Genomic DNA, 10227 nt, shown 5'->3' on the forward strand with positions numbered 1-10227 from the left:
GGAGAGCTGCTGCCAGAATAGTGCAGCTTGAACCGCATGGAGCATGAGCATGATCCAACTCACACTGTCTGGATCCAAACATAGTAGCTGAACACACATTTCCTTGCAATGATACATGGAAGGCTACCTCTCCTGCATATGACTTGTTCTAGTTGTTTTGGGGAAGAATGTTGGCAGGGTATGGATGAGATTTGATGTTTTTACCTCAAGTACAGGAGGTAAGCCAGTCAGGCCCAAAACACAAAGTTGCAGGTATGCTTTTCTCACTCTCATATACAAGATATTATTTATTTCATTTCTGTACTGCCCAATATTTCTGGGCAGTTTACAGTAGTTAAAACAACACAAAATTGTACAGAAACTCTGGGGAAGAGTAACTGTGCCATATATGAATTCTTGAATCTAAAGGAAACAAAAGCCAAGTGTAGCCAAATGTGTACCCTGGAAAGCCAATTTTAATAAGGAAAGTCCCATGGCAAGTTACTTGAAGGAGAAAAGGAGTCCAAGATAGGTGGAAATCTTTAAAAGGGGAGATTGTAAAGGTAAAATTACAAACAAGTTGAAAGGGTGAAAGACAACAGAAGAAACCCATGTGGCTTCACGAAAAGCTTGGAGGAGATCAGCTACTTAGTATGGATTAACAGATGACAAGCCTGAAGTGTTTAATTCCTGCATTACCTCAGTCTTCTCCCAAAAGATCTATGACCTCCCTTTTTTTTTTTTTGCAGTACTTTTTTATTAAATTTTAAAACAGTACTAAAACATCAGTCATCACAAACATCGGAACTACTGAGTCAGCCCCTTACTACATATCTTTTAACATTCTGTAATCATATTCAGATCCATTTATGGAATCTTAAAAAACATTTTTAGATCTAAACCAAGTCCTGTTTCTCCAGCCAATAAAAAAAAAGGTTCCAAATTTGATAGAAGTCACTATCTTCTTTCACCTTCTGTGGTAAGATCAGTCCATCCATTTCTTACGGAGTCCCGTTTTCCTTGACCAATATCGAAAGACTCTCCAAATTTGATAAAATTCAATATCTTCTTTCTTCTTCGATAGTAGCTTCAATCTAACCAACTCTACACAATTCCAGATCTTTTCATTTTTCTAATATTAAACAGATAAACTCCTCATTATAATAGTTACAAATACGATCAAATACATTTTTTGCTTACTAGTATTCCAGTCTAATATCCACTAAAAAGGAAAGTAAAAGAGAAGAAAAGTTCCAAGCTTAAAAAAGAACTAAAGACTTTTAACCCAATTTATGTTCACATATCTAACATCCAGTTAGCATCTTTAAGGACATCTTACCTAATCTATTTAATGACAACAATTATCTATGATATCTTTTAAACAAATTTTCTTTAAGCTAATTTATTAAAGTTTCATCTAGCTTACACTTCATTAAATCACATACAATTAACTCCTTATAAGAGTCCAGCTCCTTACAATCTTTAATATATCTCACTTGTAAAAAGAAATTACTTAGTACAGCTCCTCCTACTCCCATAATAGTCATTTTCTAGTATAGCAATTCAAAGACAAAAGAGTCATGCAACTTAGCTTTTGGTCATTCATTTTTAAGATAAAGAAAGAAAGAAAAAGAAAAGAATCTCTCATTTTCCCTTATATCACCCACAAAGGAGAGAGAAAAAAGGGGGGGGGGACTCCACTCCTATTCTTCTCCTTCTTAGTATAGTTTAAATCTTATCTTATAATCTCTTCATAATTCAACACATTTAAATGTAGAAAAGCTTCCACAGTTAAAATCATATACCTTAGCCTTTCCATACCACAATAAACATGCCAACCCATTTATACCATTCCTTTTTAAGATTTCTTTTTTATACCTCTTCCATACCGCTTTTGTTTTAATAGGGTTTGTTGAAAATCAGTATTTTTAAACTTTATATCTCCAGCCCATCTTTCTCCCCTTGGTGTTATTTGTTGAAAATCAACCCACTTCAAAGTCTGTATTTCAATCTTCACTATTTCTTGCTTTATCTTAAGTGATTGTAGCATTTGTTGTAGGTCAGTATTTATTCCCAATGGCTGTGTTTTTTGCTGCAAATCAACCTCCACTGTTTCTTCTTCCTCAGAATCAATTTTAGTTAATTCAGGATCCATCCATCCTTCAAAAAAAAATATTCCTTCCTTTAGTGGCCAAATTTGTTTCTTTTTAGCCACAGTTTCAAATTTTTCAAATTTTTCATATACTTGTTGCATTTCTTGTATATTCTGTTCGGTTTTGGATTCTACATTACTCACCATCTCCTTAAAAGAAGCATCAAGCTTATCAAAGTGCTTTTTTTGTACAATTGAGAAGATTTCCTGTTGTCTCAACATCACCTCTTGGGATATTTGTAAAGTTGTTAAAGATTATTGTATTTCCAAAAAAAATCTCTTCAGCTCTTCCATCATTGCAATAATTCCAATAGCCACAAAGTGGCAGACAAGATCAGTTCCACTTTTCTTTTCTCTGGATCAATAGCGGTCAGAAGGTTGGCAGGTTGCCAAATACTTTGGCAGAGGTCCCAGAAACGCAGGAGAGGAAATGGAGATTCTTATATCCCTCCTCTTTTCTCCCTTTTCTCTTTTTTTTAATGCCAATTAACAACAGATATAGTTTTTCCACAAGTAGTATTGCAAAAGGAAAAAAGGAATGCTCACCCAGTCATCACATTAAAGAAGAAAGCATCAGACAATGTGAAAAATATCCTGGCGAGTGTCCAGTTGATCTTGGCAGAAGTCCAAACAGATATCCAAAATGATCGGTCAACGCTTTGAACTCCTTTCACATAATTGCACTTTAAACATTTAAACTAATTTTATACCCTTAGAGAGGTTAGAGGAAAAAGTCTTTTTCTTCGGCTTCAACTTGAACAAAAGCCTCAGCACTCTCTCATCTCAGTCACCGCCTAAACATCCGGAGGGTTTTTCTTTTCTTAATGCCAAATTATAAACAAATGCAGCTTTTCCACGGGTAATATTGCGAAAGAAGTAAAAAAAATTTACTCAGCAGTTCCAATGCTTATCTAGCTAATAAAAATCCTAAGCTAATCTTCTAAGATGTCGAGAACTTGAAGGGGCTGAAACCACCCCCCTGTGTTACTCTGTTGAGAAGTACCAGAATCACTCTCAGCAGATACAAGATTGCCATCTCACATCAAGCCAAAAGCGTGCCCAGGCAATCTGTCTTCACCCAAACAGGGCTTAGATGAGTCTCCCACGACTCGCTGCCAAGTAATACCGGCGTGATAAACCAACTCCGTTAATCACATCTGTCTCGTTCCGACGCCATCTTGGAATCCAAGATCTATGATCTCCCTGATGAAGGGAAAGTACATAGAAAGGAGTAGGATGGCAGTTCAAGATTGATTGGCAAATGATCAAGAATAATCTAACTGGGTTGAATGAGTTCAAATCACCAGGGCCTGATGAACTGCCTCTGAGAGTGTGACTGTAATAAAGCGGTCCTTGATTCAGTAAAGAGGAGATTATCAGGTTTCCAAGGAGAACCCTTATCAAAGAGAGACTGAATGCCAGTTCTGCTTTTAAACACGATGCATGTAACATTTATTCTATGATATAAAGAATACAAAAGTGTAAGAATACAAGTTCAGCAATCATCAGCAACAATATCAAGAGGCACCATTCACACTCGCATTCATGCAACACTCATATGCACAGCCAATGGACCGTCTCAGTGATCCATCGGGACTGTGGGTGACCAGCTGCAGCGCTGTTCTGGCACACACAGGAGCTGGAGACCCCAGACATTTTATACCTTTAAGTTGATGCTCTCAGCTTAGTCCAATTGGATCGAACAGTGAACTCCTCTGAGCAGAGCTGACACACAGAACGTTCTGGTCCTTATCTTGAACGCACATACTCTCGTCACATCCCATTCTCTCTCTGGATGGTGCAGCATGGGCTTATCTTATCTGTTATGTTCCTTTCTCCAACCACTCCTGGCCTCTCAGTTTTCTCAGTTTGGTCAGTCCCATCATGCTTTTTCATTCTTCATTTTCTTCTGGGTCTTAGGCCTTCAGGAACCCATGCACACTGTAACATACACCCCCTCTAGATATTGTAATTCTCTTACAATATCAAACATAATAATGACATTTGAGGAAAAGTAAAAGAAAAAAATCATGTAATATTAAAATCATGTAACAAGTGTAAAAAGGCAGAAGCTTTAGGTAAATATCCATAAAATATATCATACCAATGAGCTTCCTTCATCAGCTGTCCTCTGGAATTCCCCATTTTGATATTGGATCTTAACAAATTCTTTAGCTGTATTCCACCTATGTTTCTGTAAGTGTTGTTTTACTTGTTGATTCTCCTTCTATAAAGCATTTAGTTTTGCAAAATTTAACCCCAAGGAAAAATTCAACCATTCTTCTTTTCTTAATCTTATTTCTGTGTTGACCATTTCCATGACATAATGTATATGTCCAGTTATCATGTTTTTCATATAAGTTATATTATACTTACACTGTTGTTCCTTTTCCAAAATTGTTCCATCAGAACAGAATATTGATTGAACAGTTGTTACACATAAACATCCTATCCAGTATCTATAACAAAAGTATTATTCCCCATTTTCTGTAGTCTACAAATACCATTTCTAATGTTAAGCTACATGGTTCTCTTTGGGTTATAGTCTTAGGACAAACAAATCCTGTTTCCCATTGTTTGCATCAAGACAAATTCACTGTGGTATTGACAGTTGTTTCTTTTTGAGTACATAAAGCATGTTTAGACAAGAAGTAAGGCATCCAAAACTCCATTGTTTTCGATTGGCATTGGTTGTATATCACAAACTAATCCTTCTATAGTTGTTTTTGTTTCACTATACTCTTTTGAATACATCTCTACATACCAGTGTTCTTCTTCCATTCTATATTGTCCTATTTGATACTAATCTTTAAAATCAATATTATTATTATTATTATTATTATTATTATTATTATTATTATTATTATATCATTTCTATGCTGCCCCTTGCCGAAGCCTCGGGGCGGCTTACAACACAATAAAATACATTGAAATACAATAAAACATAATAAATTACCATTAAATACAAAGATACAAAAAATACACTGAGTTACAAACATAATAATATAAAATTAAAATTATCAGTATAAAATAAGTAAATAAATAATATAGGAGGAGAAAAGAGAAGGAAGAAGAAAGTTGCCCTGGCCAGATCATATATTTTAACAATTAAAATGATGTTTAAATAAAAAGGTCTTTACCTGGCGCCGAAAAACCAGTAACGACGGTGCCAGGCGGACCTCTTTGGGGAGTGAATTCCATAGGTTGGGCGCCACCGCAGAGAAAGCCCTCCTCCGAGTACTTACTCTCCTAATTTCTTTCATGGAGGGTTCCCGGAGAAGCGTCTCTCCCGCAGATCTCAAAGGGCGGTCGGGCATATACAGACGTAAGCGCTCGTTCAGGTAGCCAGGACCCAAACCGTTTAGGGCTTTATAGGTCATAATCAACACCTTGAATTGGGCCTGGGCTTCAATGGGAAGCCAGTGAAGCTGACGGAGGACTGGAGTCATGTGAGCATAACGCCCCGTCCCCGTCAGCAACCTGGCAGCTCTATTTTGCACCAGTTGAAGTGTTCGGACCGTCTTCAGGGGAAGCCCCACGTAAAGCGCGTTCCATCCTGCTATATGGACAAGCATAGTCTCATGTTTCCCTATTAATGCCATTTCCATATGTTCTCTTATATGTATGAGTACTTGTAATGTGTAATACAAGAGAAAGCCATTCCCACTCTTGCATATGTCTACTTAAACAAATCCTTTATTGCAAAGATTTCATTTAGATGGTTAAAAGTTTCTTCATGTAGGCCTGCAGACATTGCATGTAATTTATAACTGTTTTCAAAATCATCTCCCATCATTTTTAGTACTTTCCATTGTAATCTTCCCAATGTTGATAATTTATTTGCAGCTTTCTCTATATCCCAAGAATTGGCGACCCCCACCCCTATTCCAATGCCTCCTAATATGGTGTCTAAAAGATCTCTCCTTGTTCTCTTCCATATATCTTGTTTGGCTCTCATTAAATTGTACATGGCTAATGTCCAGTCCTTACATATAGGTTTTAATTTTGTAACAATAAACAAAGTCATGTTAATATACAAGTTCCATTTATGTATTCTTAGGCTAAACACAATCTTCTGTGGTGTATGCCATTGAAATACTAGGGAGGGAACTGTTTTATTTATTGATTTATCCGTTCCATTTGTTAACAAGTATATTCCATATACTAAAGATCTTTCACTTTCTTCTCATTCTCACACAGCCCGTCCATAGTATTTCTTAGGATTCCCTGCATTACATAAAATTGTATCTCAGCATTACTGCAGGTGAAATTTAAGTGACATGTATTGTCACACCTAGTTTGGCTATTTAATTCTTTGCACCATTCCTTTATCCTAATGTCTGGTAAACCTTTAATACAAAATCCTTTATACCAAATTGAGGTAAGATATGAGGTTCTAGTCACCCATGTATCATTTTTGTAAATTGGAAATAATAATCGTCCTTGATATTTTCCAGGTTGGTATCCTCCCATAAATACACCTCCACAATACCATAATACTGTTTTCCCCCCATTTAGTGTATTATTAACACAATTTGCAATTTGAACGGAACCCAGACATTCTGTATTTCAGATATTCCCACTCTGATAACTTGTCTCTGTATGTTTTATTAGTAGTCGATTTCACTAACTTGTTAATCGTCCTGTATTTCCCTTCTGTATCTTCCATTGTTACTATTTTTGTGTTTGTTGTTGTTGTACTTATTTCAGGAGCACTCCTTGATAGTCTCCCTATGTTGCCCTGTATTTTCCAATATGTTTTTCACTTTATCCATGTGTTCAACAAATCTAACATCATTTGAGTACTTTGATCTCCTGTAATGCACGCCCTTTTTGCTGTACCTTGTTTTATTATTAATTCTCTTTTATCACGCGTGTCCATTGCGTTATACAACTCAATCATTAATTGTCTATTCCCATTAGTTTTATTCATTTTCCTAAACCAATAATATCTTGCATGTATCCTTCCCCATGTTTTTACTGTCCCATTTTTAAATTTGTTGTTTGTGCACAAACACTCTTTTTGTCTACCTGGCAAGGGTGTTTTTGTTCTCAGATATTTCCATTGATAAGAGGATATTTCCAATTTCATACCAGTCATTTCCTCATTTATACTAACTCCTGAGGAGTTAAAAAAAGCTCCAATAATCCACAGCATCTTCGGCACCGCTTCTTTTGTTAGACACATGAACAAAAACACAGAGACAGATAAAATAGGCACGACAGCAACACTAGCTATAACAAAATGAGGTCTATTAACTAAACCTATAAATAAGAGAAATAGTTATGCATGCGCTGCTTTCCACAGTTTTATTTGATTTCTGTGTACCCATTTTCTTTTGTCCCCCTCTAGTTGAATCAAATGTGAAGTTGGATAAATATTGTCCAATTCTACAAATGGTCCCCTCCATTTGGGCCATAAATTATACTCTTTTGGTCCTAATTCAAATATCCCACTTGTTCTCCAATCGGAATCATTTCTGCTTCCACTGCAGATTTCAACTTAATGTTTTCCATTTCCTCCCTAATGCTCTTCCGATATTGTTTCCTTTCCTTCAATATCCCAATAGTTAGATTTGTCCAATGAGGATGAATATAAAATAGCTCCCCTTGTTTAGACTGCCATAATTTTACAGCTTATTGCTTTTCTGTCTGTTCCAATTCCATACATCCTATCACTGCCCAGATCCTTGATTAATTTTCCCCTATACTGCCATTTCCCTGGGTTTAAGTACTTTGTTGATGTATTGTCAGTGGGGCAGCCCTATTGCTGCTCCTGCTGCTGTTCTTCCATTTCCTGTTGTTTAAGTTTCAATTGCTCTGTCTCCTTCCAGAGGTACTTTTTCTCCTCCGCTTTGCATTTTCTGAATTTGTTTTGTCTCTATTACAGATAACAGGGGGCTGAGGGCCCTTGTTTCCTTCCCTGCTCAATTTTCATCTCATTTCCCAATATTTGTATTAGGATATTTGTGGGGAGCCCATCCAAAGTCTCCATATTATGCCCTCTTGCTTTCACTTGCTCCCACACATCCTGTCTCCCTCCTGGCTTCCTCGGGAAGCTAATTGTTGGTCTTACCTTAGTATCAGCCTGTTCCTCTTCCCAAGTCTCTGCTACCTACTATTCCTCTTTCTCTGGCACTTCCTCTGGCACTACCTCTGGCTCCCCCTGTTGCCATTCATCTTATAACAGCTCTGCCTTTTTTCACACCATCTCCTTCACTGCTTTTCTTTCCCCCAAGAAACCTGTTTCCTAGCTTCCTTTAATACTCTCTTCATTGCATGCCAATCTTCCTGCCACCCCACTGGTTGTATTCCTACTGCTCTTCTCCACTCTGGTGCTAATGCATCCAATCCCATGATTAATCCTGCATACTCTATAAAGTCAGGTAACTCATCTGTTGTGCCCATATAAGGCATTCCTCGTATATGTTCTACCCTTGCTTCCTGGGCGGCCTGATCCCCCTCTGCTTCCTTTGCAGGCCTCACTACTTCACAATCCCTTTCTGTTTCTGGTTGTCACATGCCTGATAGATATGTTCCTGTGTAATATTTTAGAAAGAATTCAATGGCACCTTCTCCAGGTTTTTGTTCCCATGTCATCACTTCTCTTTTTGCCTTGCCTGATCCTGTACTCACACAGAACTCTCTTAAAGCATATGGGACGCTGTGTGTCCCTATGGTATCTATATGTTCCTGGAAGTCCGGGAAGAATCTACCAAATTGTCCGGCTACCTCTTCATTCATATCAAATCTGTCTCTTGCTGCCCAAGATCTTGTCGCCCACGCTACGGGTGTCCCTTTTGGTTGCCCCACCTCCTGAGCAATTTCCCACAATTCTTTATTCGTAATTGCTTCTTCTGTTACTGTTCTATGCCTGATCTCCTGAAGCCTATCTCCCTCATAAGTGGTCGCTGTTCCGTGGTATGCTGCCACTGGTTTAATCTTTTTAGCTTTTATTATGGCACTAGGTCTTGTCCCTAATGGAGAACAATCCGGGTTCTCTGGGCAAGTACCATCTTAACAGCACCCATCTATGTATGGTGGTTGTAGGGTAATAGGTTCTTCACCCCTGCTATCTTCTGAACCATTTTTCACAGTCTCAAGAAAAATGTTTGAGATGTTGAAATCAAATCCAGCCAATGCCAAAAATGCACACAAAAGAAACTCTTTGTTGAACTTGTGTGTTTCACAAACCTACTGCTTGTCTCGGCTAAAGCAAAAATGTGCTTTCTGATGGAGTTTGTACAATGAGTATGTGGTATCACCCAATTTCTTATTTACAGAGATGGCACTCTCCCACATACATAGATACAAAAATGCCCCAATCCCTTGTGAATATATACAAACCTGAACTAGCACACCAAACAATGTTTGTGCATTATGATGAACATGAGTGCTTATGCTCACAGAAAGAGAAATTCTAGAAAAGCGTTTTGCCTTTGCCCACATACTTGGGCTAGCAATTTTGCTCAGCCCCCAACAAACATTAGGCTACTGTAAGGAAAATTCTCTTTAGCACCAGCAATTATTATTCCTGTTGGTGGTACAAAATACACCTGACAGTTCCCTTTCCTTGTGAAATTTGGGGTCAGATCAAAAATATTTGGCAACATTGCAAAAGAAGAAAAGGGAACAAACCTCTTGTTGAACTCACAGGGAAAAGTAGCCTCATAAGAGATTTGGAAGAAAGACACCCCCCGCCCCCACTGGTGCATGCATGTGCGCATGTGCACACACACACCCAAACCACAAAACATTCTCATTGCGTTTTAGTCCAACACCGCATTCCAAGCAGTTGCATGTTCAAACAGGGAGGAATCAAACCAGGCCATTGAAACCCAAAAATATATTTATTACCTTCCTGACAAGGTGGATTTCTAACAGCAGTCCTCATGTGTAAGGGAAAATGCAATGTCTGCGCCCAGAACTACTCTGCCCACAAGGCCTTCTGCCCCCCACCCTTTTTCTTTCTAGACACAACCCATCTGCTCACTTGCCTTTACCTTCACTTGCAGCATCCTTTTGCACATGTTTTTACCTGAGCAAGTTCAAAACACTTTAGTTTTGACCAGGTTACCTCTCACCTACTTTTTCCT

General features: G+C 38.0%; 1 protein-coding gene across 1 annotated transcript in view; it reads left to right on the forward strand.

Moving 5' to 3' along the window:
• KPNA3 (karyopherin subunit alpha 3) overlaps window positions 1–10227 on the forward strand; it is a 77502-nt gene that overhangs the window by 49789 nt on the left and 17486 nt on the right. The window lies entirely within an intron of this gene.

This window comes from Varanus komodoensis, unplaced genomic scaffold, assembly GCF_004798865.1.
Source record: "Varanus komodoensis strain SLA01 unplaced genomic scaffold, ASM479886v1 scaffold100, whole genome shotgun sequence".
In the NCBI taxonomy this organism is placed as follows: Eukaryota; Metazoa; Chordata; class Lepidosauria; order Squamata; family Varanidae; genus Varanus; species Varanus komodoensis.